Source organism: Rhinolophus sinicus, chromosome 5 (genome assembly GCF_057876585.1).
Source record: "Rhinolophus sinicus isolate RSI-liver-muscle chromosome 5, RSI-T2T, whole genome shotgun sequence".
Lineage (NCBI taxonomy): Eukaryota > Metazoa > Chordata > Mammalia > Chiroptera > Rhinolophidae > Rhinolophus > Rhinolophus sinicus.
This window is the reverse complement of record NC_142505.1, coordinates 6,420,969-6,448,789: the sequence shown is the minus strand read 5'-3', so window position 1 is coordinate 6,448,789 and position 27,821 is coordinate 6,420,969. Positions and strand designations below refer to the sequence as shown.

General features: G+C 41.7%; 1 protein-coding gene across 3 annotated transcripts in view; it reads right to left on the bottom strand.

Moving 5' to 3' along the window:
• Nucleotides 1-27,821, bottom strand: part of IP6K1 (inositol hexakisphosphate kinase 1) — a 53,338-nt gene that overhangs the window by 20,610 nt on the left and 4,907 nt on the right. Inside the window, exons 1-2 of one of the 3 annotated variants that reach the window (XM_088798144.1) lie at nt 26,889-27,090; nt 17,814-17,865 (exon numbers count right to left, since the gene is read on the bottom strand). The exons of 1 other annotated variant lie outside the window; for it this stretch is intronic. The gene's annotated coding sequence lies outside the window, so the exon portion shown is untranslated. Of the gene's footprint in view, nt 1-17,813; nt 17,866-26,888; nt 27,091-27,821 lie in introns of those variants that run through there. One more of the 3 variants, XM_019723843.3, reaches the window with a different exon arrangement.

Below are 27,821 nucleotides of genomic sequence, written 5' to 3'. Positions count from 1 at the left end.
GAACAAGCCCTTCGCTGATGACAAAAGGGGACACTCTCCCCAAGGCCAGAAATGAAAAATGTAGCTCTATAATCTTTAAAAGTGTCCCTGAAGGCAGAGAATTTGAATTATATCTGGTTCACAGGGCTGGTACCAAGACACTAAAAAAGAATCTGACAAATGGAAAATTTGTTCTCTAATAAGTAGTAATAAAACTGTCCAAATATCCAAATAACTGGCTGAGAATTCTACTGTGATTCCACAAGAGGCAGACCATAAAAGAAATGTACACTTTTGCCACTTCAGGACCTTACTGATTATGATTTTTTTTACAAACTCACCTAAATACAACAGTCAATAAATCCTATTTTCCAGAGTATAACTAATCCTCAAAGATTTTGCAGACTGTCCTGACCTAATTTCAAGTAGTTTATGCCATTTAAGATGCCTACAGCTTTTTCAGTCTTTTTCTAGACTTAAGGAACTACTTAGCATTAAAAAACAAAACAAACAAAAGATCAGATCTGCACATCTTTTAAAAGGTACAAAGTCTCAAAAGTAATGTCAGTTAACTGAAATAATGAGAGACTCTCGTTTCACTGCCATGAGTTAAACTAACAGCAAGAAAACCCATCAGTATATGTTTTGGTTTTTCGTTTGGTAAACGACTCCAAAGGTTTCCCTGGGAGAAACTTTATAAATGGTCCCCTTTTCCCCATGTGGCCATACACTGAGGTTCCCTGTTAGGTTTGCAACCCAGTGGTGTTCCCTATGCACTGCTCAAGTACACACATAACGTACAACAAAGTCTTCAGCTATGACGATAGTAACAGGATAGTTTTTAGGTTGAGACTAATAAAAAATTACTTCTATTTAAAAAAAACTACAACCACTAGACATCGTCCCCTGCCAACATCACAAAAGTTTATTCAGGAGGAGAAAAAGATTAGCTAAGTAATCTACATATTATAAAGATCTCACAACTCTATCCATTCAAATACATTAGGGCTTAACAATCTTTTCTTTTTCTGTAAAACTCACTTTGCTTTGTAATTAACACTACTGAGAAAAAGAAAGTCTCCTTAGTCCCCTGAAATGTTCTTTGATCCCTTAAGCACAACTGCAATTTCTCATTCTGTGGTTTCTTCTTAAGACTTGTCGTCTACTCCTCTCATGAGGCAGTGAGGGCTCATGACGCAGTCACACTTGGTTCAGACAAGAGCTGTAGGAGCTGACAGAATCTTCCCCTCCTGTGGAACTTCTAAGGCATGTAAATAATACATGGACAACAGGAACAGAAAGGAATCTCGGTCTGAAACCATGCTGAGGGACTAGGAAAACAGGAAAGGCTGAGCCCTTTCTCGGGAGGAGCTGTCAGTAAAGTGAACAAGGAGGAATGAACAGCCAAAGACCCATCAAGAATCAAGCTGTTCAAAGTTCCCAAGTTTCTGTGCAAGAGGCACTTTACAAAGGCAATATTTTTAAACCCTTTCTTTGGTAAGAATTAGCATCCCAAATGAGCCACCACCCTTGCACCCCTGGCCAGCAGTCTCTGCTAAGCAGTAACCTACTTGACACTCCACTCGCAAGACAGAGAAGCTGCGCTTCCCCTGCATGAGTCACCTGGGAAACCCTGGAGGAAAGTGATGCCCAGGTTTATCCCCCACCCCACTTCAGAAACAACTGCAGTTAGGAAGCTTCCAGAAGATCCCATCACAACCTCGAGCCCTCTGCAGACGCTGATGTGACTGTATCTCCCAGTCCCGTTGTTCCCTGGACATTCCTACTCCTGGCTGTCACTGTAAAAGGTCTCTGTAGCTTTTCCCACAACACCACTGCCTTCAGCATTTCCACCGAGTTCTTCAGCTGCCAGTGCCACCGAGAGGATCGTGGTCACAATATTCTGATCATGCATGCGACATGGTCACCAGTACTAACATTCTGGGCATGACAACAACCATCCCGGGGCTCTTCCTTCACAAGACCAAGAAACCAAGTTCGATGCAAACCGTAGGCCGTAAGTACCTCCTCCCTGTCATGACTAAGGACCTGAGCAATAAGAAGTACTGTGAGAACACGCTGGAGAAACGGCACACAATCCCCCATCCCAGAGACGGCCAATACGGCCACAGCAACATCTGAACTAGTCCCTTTCAGTATATCCAGCAGAGCTACTCAAACCTCTACAGTGTAAAACCACATGATGTGTAAAGTCCAGAAGACAGGGAGACACTGTTCTGTCCTTCCGCTACCTCCCAGAAGTGTCGGAAACTTCTGACATATCAGTGAATATAAGCCCAGGTGAAGGGAAGGTCCACAATAACCAAATGTCTTCCAGGGCAGGGAACTGCGACTGTCCAGGAGCAGGACGTGCCTATAGTGAGAAGGGCAAGAAGCTCTGGGCAGAGAAATCAAAATCGAAATGTTTTACAGTGTTTCTTCCTGGAATGTGTTGTCATCGGAGCTGTGTCACTACAGAAATCATGGCCCAATTTTACCTTTCTGTGTAGAATTAGCCCCACGTAAGTGTGTTCCCAAGTTACCTGCCTTGTCTACTTTCCAAGTAAACTTCATTAAGATTTTCTCTGGAAACGGAGAATCCCTGTAAAACCAGACCTCTGAGCTGGCAACAGGTGGTATCCTAGGTGTCAAGGAAAGAAATGAAGGGTGGTGCCTGAGAATTACAAAACAGCCACTTTAATTCCACTGCTCAGATGTGTCTCCAACAGATCCAGCCACCATCGGTATGGAGGAACTTGTGAGCTGCCTCCCAGTTTCTCAGCCTGGCAGAAAGCTGACATTTACTAAAAGCGTCTCCAGGAACAAAGAGGCTCCCACTTTCCCCAGTCATCCTGATGGCCCTTTGCTATGACTGACAAACATTCAAAAGTGAAAAGCCATTACAACTCATTTAATTAATTTAATTAAAGTATTTAATTCCGATAGCCTAACTCTTTGACATGCAACTCTGAAGTGGCATTTGCCCAGACTGAACTGAAGGGAAATTTACTATTTTCTTTCCTCTCTACCCTTTTCCTTTGCCAGAAGCGGGGCATTTCTCCTCTTCGCGGCATTAAGGAGTATTGAAAGGAAGTAACTACAAGGAGGCTTTTGAGAAGGATCCTCAGGAAATCGTCTTCAGTCAGTTTGGGCTGCTGTAACAGAATACCATAGACTGGGGGCTTACAAACAGAAATTTATTTCTCACCATTTTGGAGACTGGGAAGTTCAAGATCAAGGCACTAGCAGATGCATCCTCACATGGAGGCTCAGAGGCTAATAAACATGTGAACTGATGCTCCCTCCCTTCATTAAGTACCAGGGAAATGCAAATTAAAACAGGGCATCATTTCACTCCTGTACAATTGGCCAAAAATAAAAAGTGTGAACGTACCAAGCATTGGCCAGTCAGGGAGAAATGGCTCCTCTCCTATTCTGTGGATGGCAAGTCACAACAAAAGATGTGTACCCTCCGCAACCCAGCATATGCCCGAGACGGCAAGTTCAAGGAGGTTCACTGCAGCATTCGTGTAACACAAAAATGGGAACCCACATAAATGTCCATTCAGGGGGGAATGGATAAATGAATGGGTCTATTCATAAATTGTATTGAGTTAATAATCTCTATATGTCAACATGAATACATTTCAAAACCAAACTGGAAAAAGCAAGTTTGGAAAGAATACTTCTAGTATGATGCCACTGTCAATTTTTCCTACACATCACAATACTACATTATACATGAATTTACAAGCACATACGTACGAGTCTGTATGAACAAGAAAAATGACGTGGAAGGAAGGATGTGCACCAGCTTCAGAGGAGGAAAGGGAAGGAGGGGGTTGATAGCAGGGACAAAATGAGAACTTCAGCTCTAGCTATAATTTATTTCTTTTTTGAAAGTTTGAAACAAATATGGTACAATCTTAACATTTTTAAATCTATGCGTCAAGCACATTAGTATTGTATTATTCTCTGAACTTGTACCTCATTAAAAAACAAACAGCCTTCAGAGTGCTAAAAGCCTGATGTCAATACACAGTAAATGACAGAACATACTAGCAATGGTTCCAAAGAGGAGTGTGAATACCATCACAGTCCCCTGGAAGTGGGAAAAAATATTAGAACTCCTTGACCTGTTTTCTTCCCTTGGCTTTCAAGCACTTGACTCTTCTCATCTCCGTTATTCAGGCTTCTCTGCGGGTTTTTTGTCCTTGGTCGCCCCTTGTCTAGCTACACTTTCAGTGTGGTCTTCTCTCTTAAACACCCAATTCATACATCCAACTGCCTATTTGACCCAGGAAGTTTAAATTTAACCTGGCCAACACAGAACTCATCTCCCCCGACCCTGCAAAAAACTTGACCTGCAGTCTTCCCCACACCCAACTCCACTGTTACAGCTCCTCACCCACAGCCTGGCGGTCACTCTTGGTTCCTCTCTCCCTCAAACCCCGTGTCCTGCAAACCTACTGACTCTCCCTTCAGAACATATCTGGTTCCAACCACTTCTCCCCACCGCCCATGCTCCCAGCCTAGTGTGGTCACCGACATCTCTCACCCCCTAACTGGCATCCCTGCTTCTATCATGGCCCCCCTACAATCTCTTCTCAACACCGCAGTCACAGCGACTCTAGTCACCCCATGTGCCTTGTCCATTCAAAATCGTGCACTCTCACCCCATCTCACCCGAAGTCAAAGTTCAGCCCCCTTACCATAGCCTACAAGATGCCACAAGATCTGCATTCCTCCCCACCCTGTTTTCCCTCTGATCTGATTTGCTAGCCCTCTCCCCACGGCTTATTACCTCACCCTAGGCACAGGCATAGCACAGGCACGTTGCCACTTTACAGTCTTTGCACCAGCCATTCCCTCTGCCTGGACCATTTCCCCCCCAGGTATCTATATGGCTAATTCCCTCACCTCCTTCACTATAGTTCACTATGTATTATCTTAAATGATATAAGCAGTGTCTGGCACATGTATAGCCACACAACAAAAATAGATGAATAGGGGCGGACAGGTGGCTCACATGGTTAGAGCACAAACTCTGGGCAACAGGGCTGCTGGTTCGATTCCCACATGGGCTAGTGAGCTGCGCCCTCCGCAACTAGAATGAAGTCAATGAGCTGCCACTCAGCTCCTGAATGGCCAGGTGGCTCAGTTGGTTGGAGCCCGTCCTCTCAACCACAAGGTTGCTGGTTTGACTCCCACAGGGGATGATGGGCTGCGCCCCCTGCAACTAACAACGGCAACTGGACCTGGAGCTGAGCTGCGCCCTCCACAGCTAAGATTGAAAGGACAACTTGAAAAAAAAGTTTACAGATTCCTGATCTAGGGCTTCCAAAACCAGAACAAAGTACGTTGGCCACGGGATAGAATTCCAAATCAACAAACAAAGAGAATGCAAAATTCTATGTTTCAACTCTAAAAAAACTTGATATACGAAAGAAAAACAGTGTTAAATGTACCTGGATAATAGCAACAACAGAAACTAAACAAGGTATGGAAGGAAGAAGACAATAGCCTATGAGGAGGAGGATTAGACAGTTTTTATTCATGATACAAAAGAGAAACAAGGGGGGCAATTAGGCAAACATACAAATAATCTCAATTATAAAGAATAAACCACATTAAAGAACTCGAACCAAATTGAGAAAATACAATGTAAGTTTTTTTTATTTGTTTTAATTCAACAACACAGCAAGCCTAGAAAGTGGCAATGAATGAAAGCCCTGGCAGAGAAAGGGCAATTGCAATCAGATATGGCAGTGGACAAGGTCAGGACTATTTTAAGAACTGGGAAAGCAGTGTCTCCACAGCAAGAGCAAGACAATACCTGGTCACCAAGTTACTTAGTAGGATGAGCAGAGACACACACCCAAAATGCAGACCAGCAGACATGAACTCTAAGAAGCCTGACTGGAATTCCAAATTCTGTGGCCAACATATTTTTATAACCTGAAATGAACCATTGAGTTTTGATATGCAATCTTTTTATAAAGAGAAGTATCCTTGGTGCATTCACATTGCACAGGTATATTTTCAAATTTCCTCAAATTTTCATAAAAATGAGTTTATAAATCCAATATTTCTACTACTACTTCTAAAATTAAATGTATCCACTTAAGCACTAAAAGCACAATAACCAAGTATCATGCCCTTTAAAAATCATGTTTAGTTTTTTAGAAATTCAATTTAAACTGGATAAGTCGGGATGCTAAGTAAAATTCTGGCAATAATGTTTCTTTAGTTTGTTTTTTACTCTCTGATACAATCCAAGGTCAAAATAGCAAAATCGCTCAACTGTGAAGAACACAATGGACTGGTAAGTCCCTCGAACAGAAAAGAATAACACACAAAACTTGGGTTGCGTAGCTCTGGACTTTGTGAAAACTAATTTCTAACTAATTTCAGAAATAATAAGCTGATCTAGACTTGGACAGAAAAATAGATACCAAAATACCCTCAAATTCATGGACCAAAAACAGCAGCAGAAAAAGAACAAGAAAGCTTGTTTTTCTCTAAAGCATATAACCAAGGGAACCTAATGCTTTCTTGAAGTGAAGTCCATTCTTGCTTTTAGATAGGTGCTGATACAGATGAAGTATACTCAGGAGGGTGCGAGAGAACAACCTTCCTTCCCCCACTCCCATGAATCGGACTGTTCCAAGCAGATGCTCACAAACCTCTCTTTTGAGGAGGGAAATGTTCTTGAGGTAAGTAGGGCTGCCAACCTGAGCCTGCCCTTCCAATCTACCAGCGACTGGCACATCACTCACCTAGAAACCAGAAATGTGTGCAGAGGCCTAGGGCAATCTGGGAGGTTTGAAACAAAGAGAAGGGAAAAAGGCTTTTAAAGGTATCTGTTTTGCTGTTTGTTCTCAGAGAAGAGATGAAGAATTGTTTAGACTCCTGGGTCCTATCCCAGAAGTAAGGGACACAGTGGCATCCTCCTGAGGACACCACGCTGAGAGCAAACAGGGAGCAAGGAGGAAAGGAAACTGGCAGGCGGCCTGAGATGTGCCAGCCCATCAAGAAACAGCCAGAACAGAATTAATTTAGGACAAGGAGAGAAGCTAGAATCCAGTGAACCCCTTTCCTGTTTTTATGGAATTTTTAAGGATTAGAAACTGTGCTTCCGTGTGTGTGTGTGTGTGTGTGTGTGTGTGTGTGAGTGTGTGTAAAGGCAAAGATCCTTTTGAAAATGTCTGTCTCGACTGTGCTGGAATGGAAAAAAAGGAGGTTTGAGGACAGAATTTTCAGAACAAAGGTCCCAAGTGATACAGAGAAAACCAAAAGAAAGGAAAACAGAGGTACCGCATCCTGCATACCTGAAACACTATCTGCTCACGATTTATATGGGATTCTTCTTACCAAGAAGCCACAGGAATACCTGTGCTGTGACAAAAACACTCAGCTCAGGTAAGCCACACCTGAATCAAGTAAGTCTCCGCCTCGCACATTTACAACTGAATCTAAACATGGTCAAATCCAGAAAGCACACATGTGGAAGGACAGGAGAAACGGTTCTGAAGGGAACACAAAATCACAGACCACTGACAATGAGACCGTACAACGCCAGCCTGTGGAACAGGGAACTTCCTGGACTTCGTATCTCATCCGGCCAATCCCACTGCAGACACGAAGCTGAAGAGAAGCTTCTGCACAGTGACAGAAAGATGCAGCGGGCAGTGCGAGGCCTGTTCTCACACTGAGGCTGTGACATGACTGCGACCTCAGGCTCTGTCCTGCTGAGGTCACACTGGAGGCTGAGGGGGACACACCCGAAGGTGACGGGAAAACTGAGGTACACTTGGGAAACTTGGGATTTTCCTGCACCGGAACATTTTTTGAATAAAAATTGCTCTATTTTAGAACAGAAACAATAGAACAATGATTCCTGTCACTCACCCAAATTTCAATTCGCTGTAACTCTGGGTTTATAACCAGAGGTCATTCCAGGTACAAATCTGCTACCTGGTACTAGTGACATTTGCATGTGTCTTGCTATTAAAGAAGTAAAATGTGGAACCAAAATCTCCTACATATAGGAGCGGTGAAGCTAACATTCTGGTCACAGCACTGAGCTTTTTAGATTACCTGGCAGCCTCATTTAGAACCCCATCTTACGTTAAAGGTGATTACTAGCTTAAAACAAGAAAAATCTCCAGAGTAAGGAATTATGCAACCATGAAATAGCTCCTGTTTTTCCTGTGGTGTCTCAATATCACAAAACTGTTAGAACTCCAAAGGGATTTTAAATCACTGAATTCTGTACTATTTTAAAGAGGAACAAAGAAGCAAAAAACCTAAAACAACTAAAAATCCAGCATGGCTACAATCCAGAGGACTCTTCCTTTGGTGGTGAAATCACAAACCTAAATATCTTGATGTTATACTACGCTGCAGATTATCTGGAAATATAATCAAAGATCCAATTCTGCATTCTACATGGACATTGGATCATAGTGGGGGGCTATGATAACGTGTCCACAAAATACAGCGCTGCTCAGTTTTGCTCCTGCTGCTCCACACGGGCTGAGACCAGCTCAGCTTCTCTCGTTCAGCCCATCTTCTTGGTATCCTCTGTTCCTGCCCTCCTGTGAGACCTCTCCCCCTCAAGGTCCACAGAGCATGGAGACTTCAGGGCACAAATTCAACAGGCTTCCCTCCATTTAGCAACACACACCACACACAATGACATATCAAAACATCCATCATGTGGATCACGATTTTATTAGAGGGCACCCAGAAGCAGATGAGCAACTTGCAGTTATAGTGAATGTGGGAAAGCCTGTAAACAGAGGGGGTAAATGACCTGTTTAATATGCAACAGTTTAATTTCTTCACGCAGATTAGATTCTGTGTTCTAACCTCCAGTGAAACACCAAAATTACTACATTTAAGCATTTTTAAACAATAGAAAAGCACTTCTCTCTACCTCATAGACCACCTATAGTTTCAGACAGAGAGGGATTTTCACCCACACAAACCCATCAACAACTTCCCAGCTTAGAAAAGTGTAGTGATGTCTTCAAAGAAACATCATTCCTTAAAAGCAGGTACCAAATCTCTTCCCTCTCTCAGCTTCCTTTCCTGACCTTCATGTGACATAAGAAACAACATAAGGAACAGATAGAGCTCTCAGGATTCTGGGAGTCAGAAACTGGATGGAAAAATAAAAAGTGAAACCCACCTGGAAGCAAGCATCAATCCCACAATTAACAAGTTGTGTATCCTTCAATATACCCAATTCATCTACTTTCCCTGTAAGTTAGATTTGAGACTATTTCTTCTATGTACTTTTCAGGCTGAGGTGATATATGAGAAAACACTTTAAAAGTATATATACTATACTGATATAGCTAAAACAACGCTAAAATTTTATAGTTTAACAGTATCAGAAATACAAAACTAATGATCTAAGGTTCTCCTTAAGAAGCTAGAAAAAGACCAAAGTAAGTAGAAGGAAGGAAATAATAAAGATATAAGGAGAACTCAATAAAATAAAAAATAAATTTAAAAAAAGAGAAAATGAACGAAGCCAAAAAGCAGGTCTTTTTTTTTAAAGAATCAATAAAGTTGATAAATCCTCTAGAGAAAGTGATCAATAAAAAGAGACACACAAATTACCACTATCAGGAATAAAAAATGGGCTATCGCTACAGATTCCACAGGCATTAAAAGAATAATAAGGTAATATGAACAACTGTATAACAATAAATTCAACAACTTAGACAAAATGGACAAATTCCTCAAAAAATACAACTTATCAAGATAAAGTATAAAATCTGAATAGCCTTACACCTATTAAGAAAACTGATTTTATCAAAAATCTTTCCACAAGGAAAACTCTAGACACAAATGGTTTCACTAGTGAATTCTATCAAACATTTAAAAAAGAGGTTAACACTAATCTTGTACAAATGCTTCCAGAAAACAGAGAGAAAGAACATTTCCCAACTTGTTTCATCAGGACAGAGATCCCTGAGAACAAAACCTAAAAAAAGAAACTTATCGAAAACAAAAGAAGAAAAAAAGATTATCCAATATCCTTCAACATACACACAAAAATCATTTAAACTTTTTTTGGAAAACAAATCCAATGATATATAGAAAAAAATAATACATCATGACAAAATGGGAATGCAAATTGATTAAATATCTGAAGACTAAATCAATGTAATACACGATATTAATAAAAGGAGAAAAATCGTATGATCATCTCAATATACACAGGAAAACGTTTGACAAAATTCAACATCCATTCAAAATTAAAAACTTCCAACAAACTAAAAATATAAGGAAACTTCCTTACCTGATAAAGGGCATTTATGAAAAACCTACAGCTGACATCATACTCAACGTGAATTTTTAAAAAATTTCCCTCATATAATCAAAATTAAGGCAAACGTGTCCATTCTCACCATTGCTATTCCACATTTTATCAGCCAGTACAATAAGGCAAGAAATTAAAAGCATAAAAACCAGAAAGGAAAAAATTAGACTTTCTCTATCCACAGATGATTGTTTACATAGAAAATACTTAGGAATCTACAAAACAACTTCTAAAACTAATAAGCAAATTTAGCAAGGTCAGAGGACACAAGGTCAATAATACACAAAAGTCAATTATATTTTTATATGCTAGCAGGAAAACAAACTTTTAAAAACAATTCATGGGAGTGACTTCATGGAAGATGGCAGAGTAGGAAGCTCCAAGAATCCGTCCCTCCATCCAAACTACTGAGTTGGCAGAAACTGTCTGAAGTAACTTTTGCAACTCTGGAATTTAGTTGGAAAACCTGAAGCTTAGCTTCCAAGGTAGAGCTTGGTGAAGAGGTTGGTGAATTTGGGTAAATTTCAGTCTCCTGTTAGCAGCTACCCAACCCTGAGCCCACAGCAAGCAGCAGTAGGACAGCTGCCCTAATTCCTGGTGCAGCTTGCTAGAGGCTGGAATGCGCAATAAAGACCTTCTCCTCCAAATATCAGGGCTGTGTGTTCTGGTTGATGAAGGTTGCTTTTGATTGGGGGGGGGGGGGGGGGAGGCTGGTGACCACTGTTTCAATACCCACAGGCTGAAATGGTTTCCAAGGCATTTAAGAGGGTAGTACTTGTTTCTATTTTTCCTCCTTTTGGGAGCCAGACATTTAAGGAAATCTTTATCAGGTCACTGGCTAACTGCAGAGATAACTGAACGGAAACTTCAATGACCACATACAACACCAAATAAACATGTCCAAAATTAGTTTGGAAAGCTCATGAATGGAAGGCTCTAGGCCTCAATAAGCAAAACCCAGCAATTTCTGAGGAGTGGGAGAATTCGGTTTCTACAGTTACCAAAACACAATACTCAAATGTCCAGTTTAAAAAAAAATTACAAAACATACAAAGAAAAGTAAAATTAATGCCCATTCACCGGAAAAAGAGATTTTGACAGAAAAAGAAAGTATCCCTGAGGAAGCAAAGACATTGGAATTATTATTAGTCCAAGATGTTAAATGAACTGTTTTAAATCTCGTACATTGAATGGGCTAAAGGAAACCATGGACAAAGGAAATCAGGAAAATGAGATATTAACAAAATGAAAATATAAACTAAAATGAAAATATCAATGACAGAAATGAAAAGGAACCAAACAAATTCTGCAACTGAAAAGCACTATAAGTAAAATGAAAGAATGAAAAAATCACTAGAGGGGTTCAACAGCAGATCTGAGCACATATAAAAAGTATCAGTGAACCTGAAGGTAAGACAATTGAAATTATTTGCATGTAAAAAGAATAAGGAAAAGTAAAGAGTCTGAGGACCTGTAGGCCACCAGTAAATGCAACAGTATACACATTATAGAAATTCCAAAAAGAAAGGAGAGAAAAGAGGGCAGAAAAAATATTTAGAGAAATAATAGCCAAAATGTTTCAAATCTGAGGAAAATCATGAATATACGAGTCCAAGAAATATGTCTCCTCTGACAAGGAAACAAAAGAAAAAATAAACAAATGGGCCTACATCAAACTAAAAACTTTTTGTACAGCAAATGAAACCATCAACAAAACAAAAAGACAGCCTACTGAATGGGAGATGTGCAACAATGATACATCCAATAAGGGGTTAATATCCAAAATATATAAAGAACTCATACAACTTAACATACAAAAAAAAAAAAAAACATACCAAAAAAAAATCCGATTAACAAATGGGCAGAGGACCCGAATAGACATTTCTCCAAAGATGACATACAGATAGCCAACAGACATGAAAAGATGCTCAACATCATTAATCATCAAAGAGATGCAGATTAAAACCACAATGAGGTATCACCTCACACATACCAGAATGGCTATCATCAATAAATCAACAAACAAGTGTTGGCGAGGATGTGGAGAAAAGGGAACCCTCATGCACTGTTGGTTGGACTGCAAATTGGTGCAGCCACTGTGGAAAACAGTATGGAGGTTCCTCAAAAAAAAAATTAAAACTAGAACTACCTCCTGACCCAGCAATCCCACTTTTGGGCATTTATCCAAAGAAATCCAAAACACTAATTTGAAAAGATGTGTGCATCCCTATGTTCATTGCAGCATTATTTACAAGAGCCAAGATATGGAAGCAACCTAAGTGTCCATCAATAGATGAATGGATAAAGAAGATGTGGTACATACATACAATGGAATATTACTCGGCCACAGAAAGAATGAAATTTTACCATTTGTGACAACACGGATGGACCTAGAAGGTATTATGCTAAGTGAACTAAGTCAGACAGAGAAAGACAAATACAGTATCACTTCACTTATATGTGGAATCTAAAAATCAAAATAAACAAAAGAGAAACAGACTCATAGATACAGAGAACAAACTGATGGTCGCCAGACGGGGGGCGTTAGACGGCTGTGTGAAAAACGTGAAGAGATTAAGAAGTACAAAATGGCAGCTACAAAACAGTCACAAGGATGTAAAGTACAGGGAATACAGTCAATAACATGTAATAACTGTATGATGTCAGACGGGTACTAGACTCATCAGGAGGATCAATTTGTAAATTATATAAATGTCTAACCACTGTGCTGTATACCTGAAACTAATATAATATTGAATATCGACTATAACTGAAATTTTTTTAAAACATTGATAAATCAGACTTCAACAAAACTGAAAACCTGATTTTTAAAATATAAGAAGACAATAAATAGATAAGCCATTATGGAATAAGAGGAAATATTCATAAAGCATATATCTGACTGATATCCAGAATACATAAAGATCTCCTAAAAAACAATAATAAAAAAAATTAATGGGGTAGTCAATTGGCTCAGTGGTTAGAGCACAGAGCTCTAACACCAAGGTCGCTGGTTCAATTTCCCCCCCACATGGGCCAGTGAGCTGCGCCGTCCACAATTAGATTGAAGGACAATGACCTGGAGCTGATGGGCCCTGGAGAAACACACTGTTCCCCAATTAAAATAAATAAATAAATAAATAAATAATTACACTAAAAAACACATTGCCATTAATCCCCCTCCTAATACTCCCCCTTGCTTCAAACACACTTATCCCATCGCTCTTGCCACTTTCTGAAGCAGTTCTGGAAGTTCTCTTTCGTAAGTGTCTTTAGTTGCGCTGTCGTGGCTGCATCGATGTCCTGAATTGATTCAAAACATTTACCTTCCACGGTCATTTTGACTTTGGGGAAGAGCCAGAAGTTGCACGGTGCCAGATCCAGTGAATAAGGTGGATGAAGACACACCGTAATGTTTTTACTTGACAGAAATTGCAGTGCCAGAAGCGATGTGTGACACAGAGCCTTTCCATTGTGATCAAAGCACACAGGGAATGCTGCTGCCGAGTGCCATCCAAGGGAAAGGCAGGGATCTTCAATACGGAAGGTGGCGTGTGAAACCTTAGTAACAGTGTGTGACAAGTTTCAACTTGTTCAGTGCAGTCAGTTGGGTGTGAGTTACGGTTGAGAGAGAAGGTGTGTTTTAAAATGTGCCGTAAATCATCCTCCATCATGACAACGCTCCATGTCACACATCGTTTCTGGTACGGCAATTTCTGTCAAATAAAAACATTATGGTGGGTCCTCATCCACGTTATTCACCAGATCTGGCACCGTGTGACTTCTGGCTCTTCCCCAAAGTCAGTATGATTCAGGACATCGAGGCAGGCAAGATAGTGGAACGAAAGAGGACTTCTGCAACTGCTTTAGAAAGTGGCAAGAACAATGGGATAGTGTGTTCAAAGTGAGGGGGAGTATTTTGAGGGGGATTAATGACAGTGTGTCTCTAACTGTAATAATTTTTTTTATTTAAACATTCACCATATTGTCTGATCACACCTCATACTTCACAAAGGAAGATATACAAATGACTAGTAAGTACAGGAAAAAGTACCCAACATCATTACTGATCAGGTAAACGCAAATTAAAATCCTAATGAGGTATCACTATACTTTCATGAAAATGGCTAAAATTAAAAACACTAACAGCACATTAAATGTTGCTGAGGATGTGGAACAATCACAAATCTTATACATTACTGGTGGGACTAGAAAATGATACAACTCTTTTGGTCAAGTTTTTTACAAAAGCAGACATAGATCTACCCTACAATCCAGCAATTCTACTCTCAAGAGAAATGAATGTATGTTCCCCAAAAACTCCTGTACAAAATTGTTCACAGAAGCTTTAATCATAAGTCAAACACTGGAAATAGCCCAGATGTCCATCAACAGAACAGTAAACAATCTGGAATGTTCATGCAATGAAATACTATACAGCAATAAAAAAAAACACAATAAACTACTGATACAACAGCATGAATAAATTCCCAAAAAAGTATACTGTGCAAGAAGCACAGTATACCCAGGAACACATATGGTATGATTCCATTTATATGATAAAAGACCCAAGTTGTCTCTGGCTAGAGCAGAACAGCAGCTTAAGTTAATCCCCACATTAAAGAAAACAAATTTTAAAAATAAGGTGGTAGTAACAATTCTGTTGAGAAAGTACTTATTAAATTGTTAATAACTTGTTCATATAACTCTGCCAAATAGCATCTTACCCGTTATCAACATATTACTTCTTGGCTCCAAACCCAACCATCATTGCCTGCTCTGCAAAAGGGGAGCTGAACCCATTAAACAGTTTTCCTTTGCCAGCTGAGGTTAATCTTAGCTTTGCCAACAGAGGACACTGGAGAGACACTGCGAGAAGTAGAGGCTTCTCTACCTGCTTCCAGTATGCTCCTCTCACCAGGTCCCGTTACCCAGTTAGCTCCCCACAGCGCCAATGCTGGGCGCCTGACTCCCACCATGCATAGCGGTCAGCAGCACCCAGTGCCAGCAGCTTCTTGACTCCTCACTCAAGCAGTTTTGTGGGCGAGTACTTCCAGCACCACACTTCTCCACATACGGCTTTCTCCAACATCCTAGAAGGCAGATTTCCAACAAGTTCTGGAGGGTAAATTCCCAGCATGATCTGCCAGTGTGGTGCCACAATGACTTTCTCTGCCATCAGTTAGGCATAGCCACCCCCTCCTCCAACAAGATACGGATCTCGGCCCTGGAGGTGTCTTCCTTGAGCTCTCTATAGCAGCCCCAGGGGTAGTGGCTGCTCCCATATACGCTATTCCTATATTTAGAGTTCGCTCTACTTCTTACTACCAATCCCTCATTACTCCAATCCCGTTATAATTAATCATTCTTTCTGGTAGACTTTACCCATTCAAATTATCGTGCGGTTTCTGTCTCCTGAATGGACTCTGGCAGTTGTTTCAATGCGTTGAAAAGCTAAGTAGCATAGGCCAAAAATGAGAAACTTTATTACCTACATAAAATCCACACACGCGTAGCTCCGCTTCATTCACAATTCTGCCAATAAAGAGACAGGTGAGCAACCAGGTTAACCTGCGTAGGGGTCCAAGCAGCCCTGCCTGGTACATTCTGCTTCGGAAAGTTACTCAAGCTTCATATTCAGCTCCCCGAGACCAAAGTCAGCCTTCGTTTGGAGGTCCTCATAGAATAGCTAACACAACCAACCACATGTTCTATAACACATCTTCCCAATACAGAAGAAACTTCTTCATATTTCTTTTATTTTCTATGCTAAAGAAACTGCTTTAAGTTTCATGCAGAATATCAAAACCCAGAAGAGCCTACATATGTCCCAGTGTGCTACTCGGCCCTGACCCGTCCTCCAGTTGAGCAGCAGCTTTATAAATACGTGTCAGAATACTCCCAACCAAATCAAGTTTAGATCCAAATGGCAACTCCAAAGTCTCCATTAAAATAAAACCTGCAAACAACTTTTCAGAGTATACATAATCAAATAAATACTGAGTGCCTACAATGAATGAGACCCTGCAGAACAAATACTGTACTAACGAGATGAACAGTCCTCAGAAAACTGAAAGCGAGGGAGGATGGAGAGCAGGTAGAGACGAGAGGCAAACAAGCAATTTTAAGAGTACAGTAAATGTTACGATGAGGAGAGCACTATGAAAACATCAGGACAGAGGGGAGGGGTCAGGAAAGGCTTCTTAGAGGGTATGGCATCTAAATGGAAATCTGAAAGATAACTGGAGCGAGACAGGAAAAGGGGAGAAAAGCAAGAGCAAAGATAAACGCACAGACAAAAGCCCAGAAGGAGGAGAGGCACCTGAAACTGATACCAGAGGGTCAAGAGATGCAGTTAGAGAGCGGTTAAGACAGAGCACATCAAGCGAGGCCTCGTCTCCCAGGCTCAGGAGTTGGGACCTGACCCACTTCCCACAGGGAAGTCACTGAAGAACTTGAATGAAGCAGGTCAAGGGCTCAGACTGGCACTGCCCACAGTGTGGAGCAGGCAAGACTACAACAGCTAAATAAAACTATTCCCAAACAGTTTTGAAAAATTAAAACCAGCCATTAAGTTAACCACTTAACAAGTAACAAGCTTCCCCTTTATCTGCTCAACTCCATGAGCTAACGGGAGGAGGTTTGTCAGCACAGTGAGCACGGTGTTACAAGCAGAGTCGTAAAGCCTGCTGACTGGTGAGGGTAAGGTGCCACAGCTGGAAAGTGTGTGAAAACCGGCATTCACTTTCCTTGCCCTGCTCCGAGGAGAGCTCCGAGAGCTCTTCTCAGTGTACTCGCGGAGGCAGGCAGCACTCCGTGCAGGGCTGACTGAGGTTAGCAGTCTCGGCAGTACACCCACAGGTTCACTCGCTCAGCGAGTTTACTGCCTCTACAAAGTGATGGGGGAACCCCAACCTCTCAGAACTACAGGCAACACTCCTTCCGTGTCTCTTTCCCATGGCAGGAAAGCAAGGCCACAGGGTGTGAGGAAGACAGACCGGATGGTAGGGGCCCCAAGAGTTTCAGAACCAGGCTTGCTCTTAAGAAAATCACTTATTCTCTCTGCAATTTTAGTCATCGCCTAGAAACCGAAAAACAACTGTCAAAGTCTCTACACTCTAAAAACTGTCTAAGATCCTAAAACTATCCCACTTGAATAGGACATAGCATCCTGAAATCCTACACATTACAGTTCCAATGTATTCAAGGGTCAGAATATATCATCTTGGAGGGTTTCAAAACACCCAGGAAACATTCTGAGTGTTGCCAACCAGCATCAATGTCCATGGTCAGGAGGAAACTTTCTGCGAAGAGCAGTTGAAAAATGCTTCCTTTAGCAATAAATAAGGGGAAAAAATACAACATCTAAATCCAATTACAGTTACGTCCATTATAAAACTAACATATAAGCCAACTCACAAGACATGCTCTCCCACCCACCCACCCCCACTCTACCCTGGCAGAAGAGCAAACCCGTCGGCATCCCTTCACCTACCAAGACAATGTTATAGCTCAGACGCAAGGCCTCTGGGGGGCTCTACTGACATCTGTTGAGACAAAATTTGAATTGTTAAAAGGAAAAACTAAAGTAGTTGTACGTAGACACAAAATAACCGACATGGGAAGAAAGTGCAGCAAAGCAAGGCTGTCAGGGTACCGGCCACTCATGTGATCCTCAGCAGACACAGCAATCAGACTGGCTACAGGGAACAGAGGGGATACACAGTCCCCACATCTGCCTTACGTGGTTTATCAGTCAAGTGAAGAGCTGCAGAAACAATCAGCTCAACTTTTTTCTAACGAAGAATTTTCATCGCAGGTTGTATGAGAACTAAACGACTGACCTGTTCTGTTCAGTGGGTATGACCCTAACTAGTCTTATGCTTGAAAAGATCAAATCCTTACAGGAAAGCTGGTTTTGATTTGTTCCTATTACTTCTAAGTGCTTTTACCTAAAAGTAACTCATAATACTTTACAAGTATTTTCTCACTCACCCTCAAAGAGTCTTGATAAGAGTTTTTATCATCAAGAAGTTTTACAAACAGCATCAGCAGCCCACAGGGGCCAGTAGACTAACAAGGGCTACAATCCAGAAAAGTCAGGCTTGCTCAAGAGCACAGATTACATTCCCAGGTAAAAGGATTACCTGCCTACCCACAGCCCAACTTCCCAGGTATCATGCCAGGGTGCAGCTATTTAAGAGAAAAGGAAAAGTTTTCTACATTTAAAAGATGAAGAAACTAAAGTACACAGAGGATAAACAGATGAAAGCTAAAGTGAAAAAAGGAAAAAGCTGTACCTGCTCTTTGTAACAAATTCAGAATCTAAACGTCCGTCTAAATTCATGATGAATATTAAATGCCCTATGCCTGCCTCTTCTTTAAAAAGAGCTTTTCATTCTAAGGAAAACACAAGCATCCAGACCAATTTTGTAGTAAAAAAAAAAACCACGAATGATTACAAGAAGGTTTATAGTAGCTTCATTCATAATGGCCGAAATTTGGAAGTAACCACGATGTCCTTCAGCAGGTGACGGATAAACTATGGTCCATCCAGACACTGGAATATTATTCAGCATCACAAAGAAATGAACTATCAAACCCTGCAAAGACACAGAGGAAACTTAAATGTGTATGACTAAGTGAAAGAAGCCAACCCGAAAAGGCTGCACACTCTAAGATTCCAACTGTATGACATTCTGGAAAAGGTAAAACTATGGAGATCGTAAAAAGGTCAGTGGCTGGGGGAGAGGGAAGCATGAGCATTTTTAGGATGGCCAAACTACTCTGCATGATACTACAATGGTGCATACATGTCACTGTACCTTTGTCCACACCCCAATGCCAAGAGTGAACCCTCATGTCAACCAAGGACTAGGTGATAACGTGTAACACAGGTTCACAGACTGTAACGATGGACCACACTCTGGACTGGGATATTGATAAAGGGAAAGGTTATGTCATGTGTGGGGGCAAAGGGTATATGGGAACACTCTGTACTTTCCATTCCCTTTTGTTATGAACCTAAAACTGCTCTAAAAAATAGCCTATTTTTTAAAAGCCAAATTATTTAAATGTTCTCATTGTTTATCTGGGTGGTTGTTAGGTGTACACATGTGTAAAAACCATCAAATTTGGTGCACTTTATATGTGTTTTATACATCAAGTTATTTTAAAAGAAAAAAATTAACAAGGTCATCATTTAGGGGTTAAAAAATAATCTGTACTTAAATTAACACTAGAAGGCAGAGCCTATCTATCATGACAACTCATGGGTACTGTCTGAGCACTCATACTTCCTGGCTTTGTGGTCTAAACATCTTTTTCTCAGTTTCCTCAAATGTAAAATGAATGTACTATTACTTGTCTCAGAGGGCTGTTAAAAAAGAAATTCCTTCTTTCGTCCACTTAGTTATTCAAGAGAAGAAATGCAGACCAGAAAATAAAGATTCCAATCAATGAAGAGGAACATTACATATTGGTTCTCTCTCCTAACAAACTATAAATAATACAGTAAACTATAAATAAAACATAGAGACAAAATTTTTAATAACATGCCCTCTAAAAAAAGCAGTAAAGAGTAATTTTCTCACTTGAACAAATTCCCACATGAAATTTCCATTCATTTAAATTCCCACCTTACTTCCATCCAGAAAATACCATTTTAGCAGCTCTATAAGAATTAATTTCATTCTTAAAGAGATTTGGAAGGCTTTAAAAGAGGATTCTGACAACCAAGTTCTTGACAACAAAGAAATCAGTAGTCACTGCACACTGCCCAAGAAGTCAGTGGTGAGACAGAGCTATGAAGAGGCAAAGTGTGCAAACGATTTTTAATGGGAGGGGGATTTAAGGGACGAATCCTCGTCACCAAAAGCACTGCTTGCTGTCCCCAGAAACTAAACTCTAGAACACCAGCTAGGACCCTCCAGTTGGTGCTAGTTTTCCAGTAACACACATGGAAGCTCATCAGACAAGGAAGCCTCAAGTTTTAAAAGGTACATGTGAATTAAAATTAAAATTAATTCACAAGTACCTTTTTAAAGTCCCAAAATATGTTCCACATGACCAACAGTCTAAAGAGGCAGTCCCCACCTTGGTAACTGGGCTTGGACACTGTACAAAGGCACAAATCACGAAGACTAGGCTCCATAGAGACAGGAAGGAAGAATCTGTGCATGACCAAGAAGCCTCCTGGCCTGTATCAATTAACAGAAATCTAGAAACGTGACAAGTATGGAAGTAAATTCTAAAGACTCCCTCAATCTAGTAGCTTGTGTCTGTCTACTTGCAATAGTTCCTGGTTATTTCAACTTCCAACCTCAATGGAGTATTCCCCCTTAGTTCTCGATTCAGTATGGTTAGACCTGGCACTCTGGCAAAATGGAAAATGAAACTTGGAGCTGAGGACTATGAATAACAAAACTGGGCCCAAAGTCCACAGGAGTGCTCTTCAACTTTTCCTGAAACAGTGTCCCTCTAATGCAGTATGGGAGTCAGAGCAATTCTACTCTTATTTAGTTGAAGAGAAATGAAAACATCTGAGATATGATCAAACAATACGGTGAATGTTTAAATAAAATTTAATACACATTGCCATTAATCCCCCTCCAAATACTCCCCCTCACATCGAACACACTTATCCCATCATTCTTGCCACTTTCTGAAGTAGTTCTGGAAGTCCTCTTTCGTGAGTGTCTTTTGTTGTGCTGTCGTGGCTGCCTCGATGTCCTGAATCATTTTGACTTTGGGGAAGGGCCAGAAGTCGCACAGTGCCAGATCTGGTGAATAAGGTAGATGAGGACACACCATAATGTTTTGACAGAAACTGCCGTACCAGAAGCGATGTGTGACAGGGAGCACTGTCATGCTGGAGGATGATTTACGGCACACTTTAAAACACACCTTCTCTCAACACCCGACTATACAGAACAAGTTGAAACTTGTCACACACTACTACTAAGGTTCGATGCACTACTTCCCGTATTGAAGAGCCCTGCCTTTCCGTTGGATGACGCTTGGCAGTAGCATTCACCGTGTTTTGTGATCACAACGGAAAGGCTCCATGTCACACATTGCTTCTGGTACGGCAATTTCTGTCAAATAAAAGCATTACAGTGGGTCCTCATCCACTTATTCACCGGATCTGGCACCGTGAGACTTCTGGCTCTTCTCCAAAGTCAAAATGATTCAGGACATCGAGGCAGCCATGACAGCGCAACTAAAGACACTCACGAAAGAGGACTTCCAGAACTGCTTCAGAAAGTGGCAAAAATGATGGAATTAAGTGTGTTCAAAGTGAGGGGGAGTATTTTGAGGGGGATTAATGGCAATGTATCTTTTACTGTAATTTTTAAAATTTAAACATTCACCATATTGTCTGATCACATCATGTATGTACACACAAAGACTTATACGAGAACATTTATTGCATCTTTATTCATAATAGCCCAAAACTAAAAACAACCCAAATGCCCATCAGCAAATGGTACAGCCATAAAACAGAATACTACTCAGCAGTAAAAAGGAACAAACACAACAAAATGGATGAATCTTGAAAACATACCTTGAGCAAAAGAAGCCAAATACAAAGACTACATAATCAATTCTCATTACTTACGAGTATAGTAGTTGTATTCTATAGCCACTGTGAACGCCAAGTTAGCAAATACTGAACCACTGTTCCTTGAAGAAATATAGGGTTACATTTCTGCGAGCCTCTGGTCAAGCATTAATACATAACAATACATTTGACAATACATTCATCAACCAATTAATATATAACCTTCCAGAACTATATACATACAATATAAAATCTCTTATTTATATTTCTGTTTAAAGACACTTTATTTAATATATGTTGTTGGGCCCTGATGTAAATGCATAATTTACCAACCCAGGTATCTATAATATATTGCTGATTGCAAATAGACTCAAATCAGTTATGTATAACATAATCTCATTTTTATAAAAGTTGTAAGACACGGGAAAAAAAAGCCTGGTTATACACTAAAACAGTAAAATTATAGATGATCCTTTATTTTTATTTCTTCTTGTTACTCATATGTTATCTTTTTTAAACTAATGAATATACATTACTTATATAAAAACATGTAAGTATATAAAAGTATGTAAGTAATGTATATTGGTTTTTTATAAGTTTTGAGATATGATTCACACATCATACAATTCACCCATGTAAAGTGTACAATTTAACTGTTTTTAGTATATTCGCAAATATGTGCAACCATCACTACAATTTTGGAACATATTCATTCCACAAAAGAAATCCCATACTCCTTACCGTGTTTCCCTGAAAAAAGACCTAGCTGGACCATCAGCTCTAATGTGTCTTTTGGAGCAAAAATTAATACAAGATCCACTCTTATATTATATTATAAAGACCCAGCCTTTATTATTATATTAAATTATATTACATTAAATTATATTATATTATTATATTTATTATATTATATTATTATATTATATTATATTATATTATTATATTATATTATATTATACCCAGTCTCATATTAAAATAAAACCGCGTCTTATATTAATTTTTGCTCCAAAAGATGCATCATTAGAGCTGATGGTTCGGCTAGGTCTTATTTTCAGGGAAACATGGAGTTATCATTCCCCTAGTCTCTCATACAACCCCGAGCCCTAAGTGACCACTAATCTATTTCCTGTCTCTCTAAATTTGCCTATTCTAGACATTTCATATAAATGGAATCATATGTGATCTTGTGTGTTTGGCATCTTTCACTTAAGCATGTTTTTCAGGTTCACCCATGTTATAGTATATGTCAGTACGTCATTCTTTTTTTATTGCTAAATAATGTTCCATTTTACGTATTTACCACATTTTATTTATCCATTATCATTTGTTAGCGATTTAGGTTGTTTCCCCCTTTGGCTATTATGAATAGTGCCGCTATAAACATTCATATACAGGTTTTTGTGTGGACGTCTTTTAATTCCTCTTGGGTAAATAACTAGGGAGTGGGATTGCTGGGTCATATGGTAATTGTATGCTTAACCATTTAAAGACCTGCCAGACTGTTTTGAAAAGTGGCTGCATCATTTTACACTCTCATTAGCTGTGTACAAGGCTTCTGGTCTGATTTCCCTACACCCTCACCAACACTTGTCATTACCTGACTCTTTGATTATAGAATAAGTCGTTTATAAGTTATCATTTGATCATAACATGCCCAGATTTTTATGGCCTTCAAGGTGCTCTTCTTCACTGACATCAAATTTTAGACTTGAAAAGGGTCAGTCCTAGACCTGCTCCCCTCGCCTGCCCACCTTCAGTAAAATGAAGGGACAGGCATAAGCGAGCTCCACTCCCTCCTACAAATAAAACTTTTATGGAAGAGCTCAGCAGCAGATTTTCTAAGCACTCAAGCTAACAAAGTCCCTACCTAACAGGGATCCAGCACTGAGGTAAACATGTGTTCCCATCAAAACACACTTGTAATGCCTCCTACATAAATGTAACTTCAAGCCATAGCAGCACACGAGTCTTCATCACCTTTCATAAAAGAACCAAGATATCTTATGTTTTCTCTTTCACAATCCATTGCTCAAATCCTGCTGTAGTAGAAGAGAAATGAAATCTGATTTAAAATCAGGGCAAAAGCACAGATCCACTGGCACAAACACACAAAATTCCTAACTGCTCCCTCACCCCAAGCCAGAGACAGGGTGCACTGAGCAGTGTTTCCCCAGCTCTGCCCATCACTGTTCCCCATAGTCTTGGGGCAACACTGGGAGGAGAGCAAGGAGCAAATACTACTGACACCTTTACAGCAGCCCAAGGGGGCAGTGAGACCAAGCCCTAGCCAAGAAGAGGGTCTAAGAATCTCAGCACCTAGTGCCACACTCACCCAACATATTTTCCAAGAGTCAAAACTGGCATCTCAGTCAGGAAGGGGGTGGGTGACACAGTCCCTTCTGAGATGCAGAATTACCGTGTTCAGGCCTCAGTTCTGCATTTTGTGCAAGTTCTGCAGCACTGAGGATACGCCTCTACAAGGCGCCACAGTCAACTTGTGCTACCTTCAGGCAGGGTTGGAGGTGGGGCTCCACTGCCACCAAATCCCCTATTTCTACTTGCCCATTCCCTCTGTTTCCCTGTTTAATTAGAGGGTGTTTCCAACTCAAATTTTGCACACTATTAATAAACATTTAGTCTTCATCTACTATATGCAGGTGCACAAAGATATAAAAAAAAAATACATAGTCTCTGTAAGAAAGGGGTTAAGTCTTACCAGAGGAAACAGAACATTATTTTTAAAAGAGCAAACATTATTTTATTTTTGTACAAGGGCAAAAATGCTACTGCAGGTCTGAGGGAGTGAAGCATCCACAGGGGCTGCAATGTTTGGGGAGTTTCATAAAGAAGGTAGGAAGGACCTGAGCTGGACTCTGGAGAAAAGAGAAGTGGAGCTGAAGTAAATGGGTATCTCAAAGGGGGCAAAAGCCACTCGATTCAGCTGGCAAGAGGATTTGTGTAGGGAAATAACTAACGTGTGGAATGTTCGGTAAACCATTTGGTTAGTGGGGATTAGGGGAAGCACTGGAGAGTGGGCTAAGGCCAGCCGGGCAGCAGCACCGTGAACGCCACATCAGGACATCGGATCTCAACCCATAAACCTGTGGCATTTCTGACTGCAGTGTAGGATCTCCATTGCCTGCTGCTCGCGGGAATCAAAAACGCTGATCTTTACAGGTGAATTACATGCAGACAAAGAAGTTTAAGTGGACTGAGAACCTGCTATTCTAACACCATTTTTACTCATCTGCACTTAAAAATGCGCAGCACAGAAGTACTGCTATTAGCTACCTTTGGGTAATACCATGCTGAATCAAGCATCATCTACTACTCATAAATATTCACGAGGTTGTAAAAGTATTCAACAAAGGCAATAAAAGTTCTTGGATATTCTATAATTTCCTTGGGGCAGCAGTTCTAAGGTAGGATTACACCATGGATGAACTGTAATGGGCCCTTGGACCCCCAAAAATTGTATGCAAAACGTAGTGTTAAGAACTTACCAAGGAGAGTCTGGCTCTTTCTACATCTCAAAGAGGTCGTCCTAAACAGGCTAGGAGCCTATCTTAAGGTTATTTAAAAGAAACCTGTGGCTGCCTTAAATTTCTAAAGGAAGCCTTAATTTAAGTAAAGCGGGAGGGGACGGGGACACACACACACACCTAGTTCGCTTGGGACAATTTTGAGAAGCTCCTAATATTTTAGTACCTCCCTCCTTTCTTATCAAGAACTGCCTGAGGAACTGACCGGTCTCGCCAAGGTCAAAACTCATTCAAGATTCAAAAAATGGCTGGAGGGAAGGCAATGAAATAAATAACTGAGGACTACTCAACTTCACTCTTCTCACAAGGAAGGCAACCAGCAACAGGCCGCCAGCCTCCTCAGGTTTCAGCATCTGTTCTCCAAAAGGACCTCCTGACCAAGGAGCTGGTTTCTTTCAAAATTAAACATTCTGAAGGTGACAAGATTCTGACCCAAGTGCACAAAGTATTCCTGCTTGACTTCTTAGCGGTCTCATCCAGGCTTTTTGTATAACCACATACAAGCTGCCTGTGCAGAGAAGCCAAGGGACCACAGGGAAAGAAAACTGTGTTATGGAGCACTCAGAACTCTGCACACCTAGCCCCAGGTCTCTAGCCCTCCCACCCCCGCAGGAAGGGGGCGTACAGTCAGTTTTCGTTGGGCAAAATACATTTAGCCTGTCAAAAGTTAATTTGGTAGATCCATACTATCCACCACGACAAAATCATTTTTTCTGATTCTAACTCATTCCTACATTTCCTGTGTCTCATTACACTAGCAAACTCTCTTTTTAGGAGGTAAAATCAACCAAGTCATCACCATAATACTCACTTTCTCCTGGACCAAAAAGGATCATACCACAACTCCAAAAAGTGGTGGTCAAGAACCAAAGAAATTATGTCCCAAAATATAATTCGGACATCATGGACATTTAACCAGGCCCTTCAGGAAGAGGCAAACGGTGAGCTCTAAGGAGCACCAGAAGCAGGAGCCGGGCAAGAGGGCCTTCGCCCTTCCAGAATCAAAGGGCCATGAGACCGGCCTCCCTGATTTCAGCTGTTTCGTCTAGTCTTAAGTCTCAAGCCGTCTGAAAATCACTCGCAAGAACGACATCTAAAAAGGAGGTACGTGTATTTCTCACCCGGGAGCAACACAACGCCCCCGGAGAGCATCAGGCTGGCACTAGCAGGTTTCAGCGCTCCGAGTCAGCGGCTTCGATCACAGAAGCTAGTAGTTCCCCGCTACCCTGCGAGCCAGCCCTCGGGCGCGGGGCTCTCAGACCTCCACCCCGAGGCCGTCCCCCCGGCCTTGGAAGCAGCATCAGGGAGGCTCCACAGGCGACCAGTCAGGACGCTTGAGCCATGTTCAAGTAAGTGATGCTCTGCCGATATCCCGGCCCTGCGCGCGCCCGTTCCAACCCAGCGCCTGCTGCTGCTCGCCCCGCGGCCGCCAGGCCGGTCTATCCGCCCAGCTCCTGTCACTCACCGGCCCGGCCCGGGCAGCGGGCGCCCACGGCTCCCCACGGGAGCTGGGCCCCCCGGGCCTCCAGGTTTCGGCCCGCCCCTGGCAGGCAGCGCAGGTGGCTGTGCCCCGCAGCAGCGGCCCCGCACCGGCCGCTCGGTCCAGCTCCCGGCGCTGCCCACTGGGTACGGATCAACAACAAGATGGCGGCCAGCCGAGGGGGCGGGGGCCGGGCGTCATAGTAACCAGGGCTGCAAAGAACCCGCCTCTAGCTGAAACTTTCCCCAATCAACAGCTTCTTTGCCGGACGCCCCGGGAGTGCTTCCCGCTGACAGGTCGACTGACCTGTCAATCAGAGCCAGCCTCTCACGGCCCTTGCCGAATGCTTCGGCACGTGACTGTGACGGCACGGATTGGCGCATGCGTGCCTTTCCGGGAGTTGTTGGCGGCAGAGGTTTTGCGGGTGATTCCGAGGCCGTAGCGCCCTTGGCGCCTCTGCGTGCGCGACTCCTGTGCGGAGTCGGCGGCGTCTTCTCACACAAGCGCTCACACTTGGGGAATGTCTGCTGTGTGCTGTTTGCTTTTTTTGTCACCCACCCTGGAAGGAAAGAGTTGCTATCCCGGTTCACTGGTGAGGAAACTGAGGCGCAGAGCGGGAGGCCGGGCCAAGGTCAAGCCATCTCTGGAAGTGGACGCACCGGTGTACCTCCTCCTACTGGCTCCAGAGTATAATGCCTTCTTCCCAGCGGCTTGCCCAGCTTTGCCCCTCATCAGTACCGAGGTGCAGCCATCTGTGCTTCCCGGAGCAGCTCCTGGCCCACTGCCCACGTTTGTCCTTCTGTGTAGAATTCAGTTCCCGGCACAGCCCTGGCACACAGCAGGCACTCTCTTTACTCGCCCTAGAGTATCTTGTCTTGAGCTCCTATGACAACATATCTTGTCCTGGACTGTCACGAT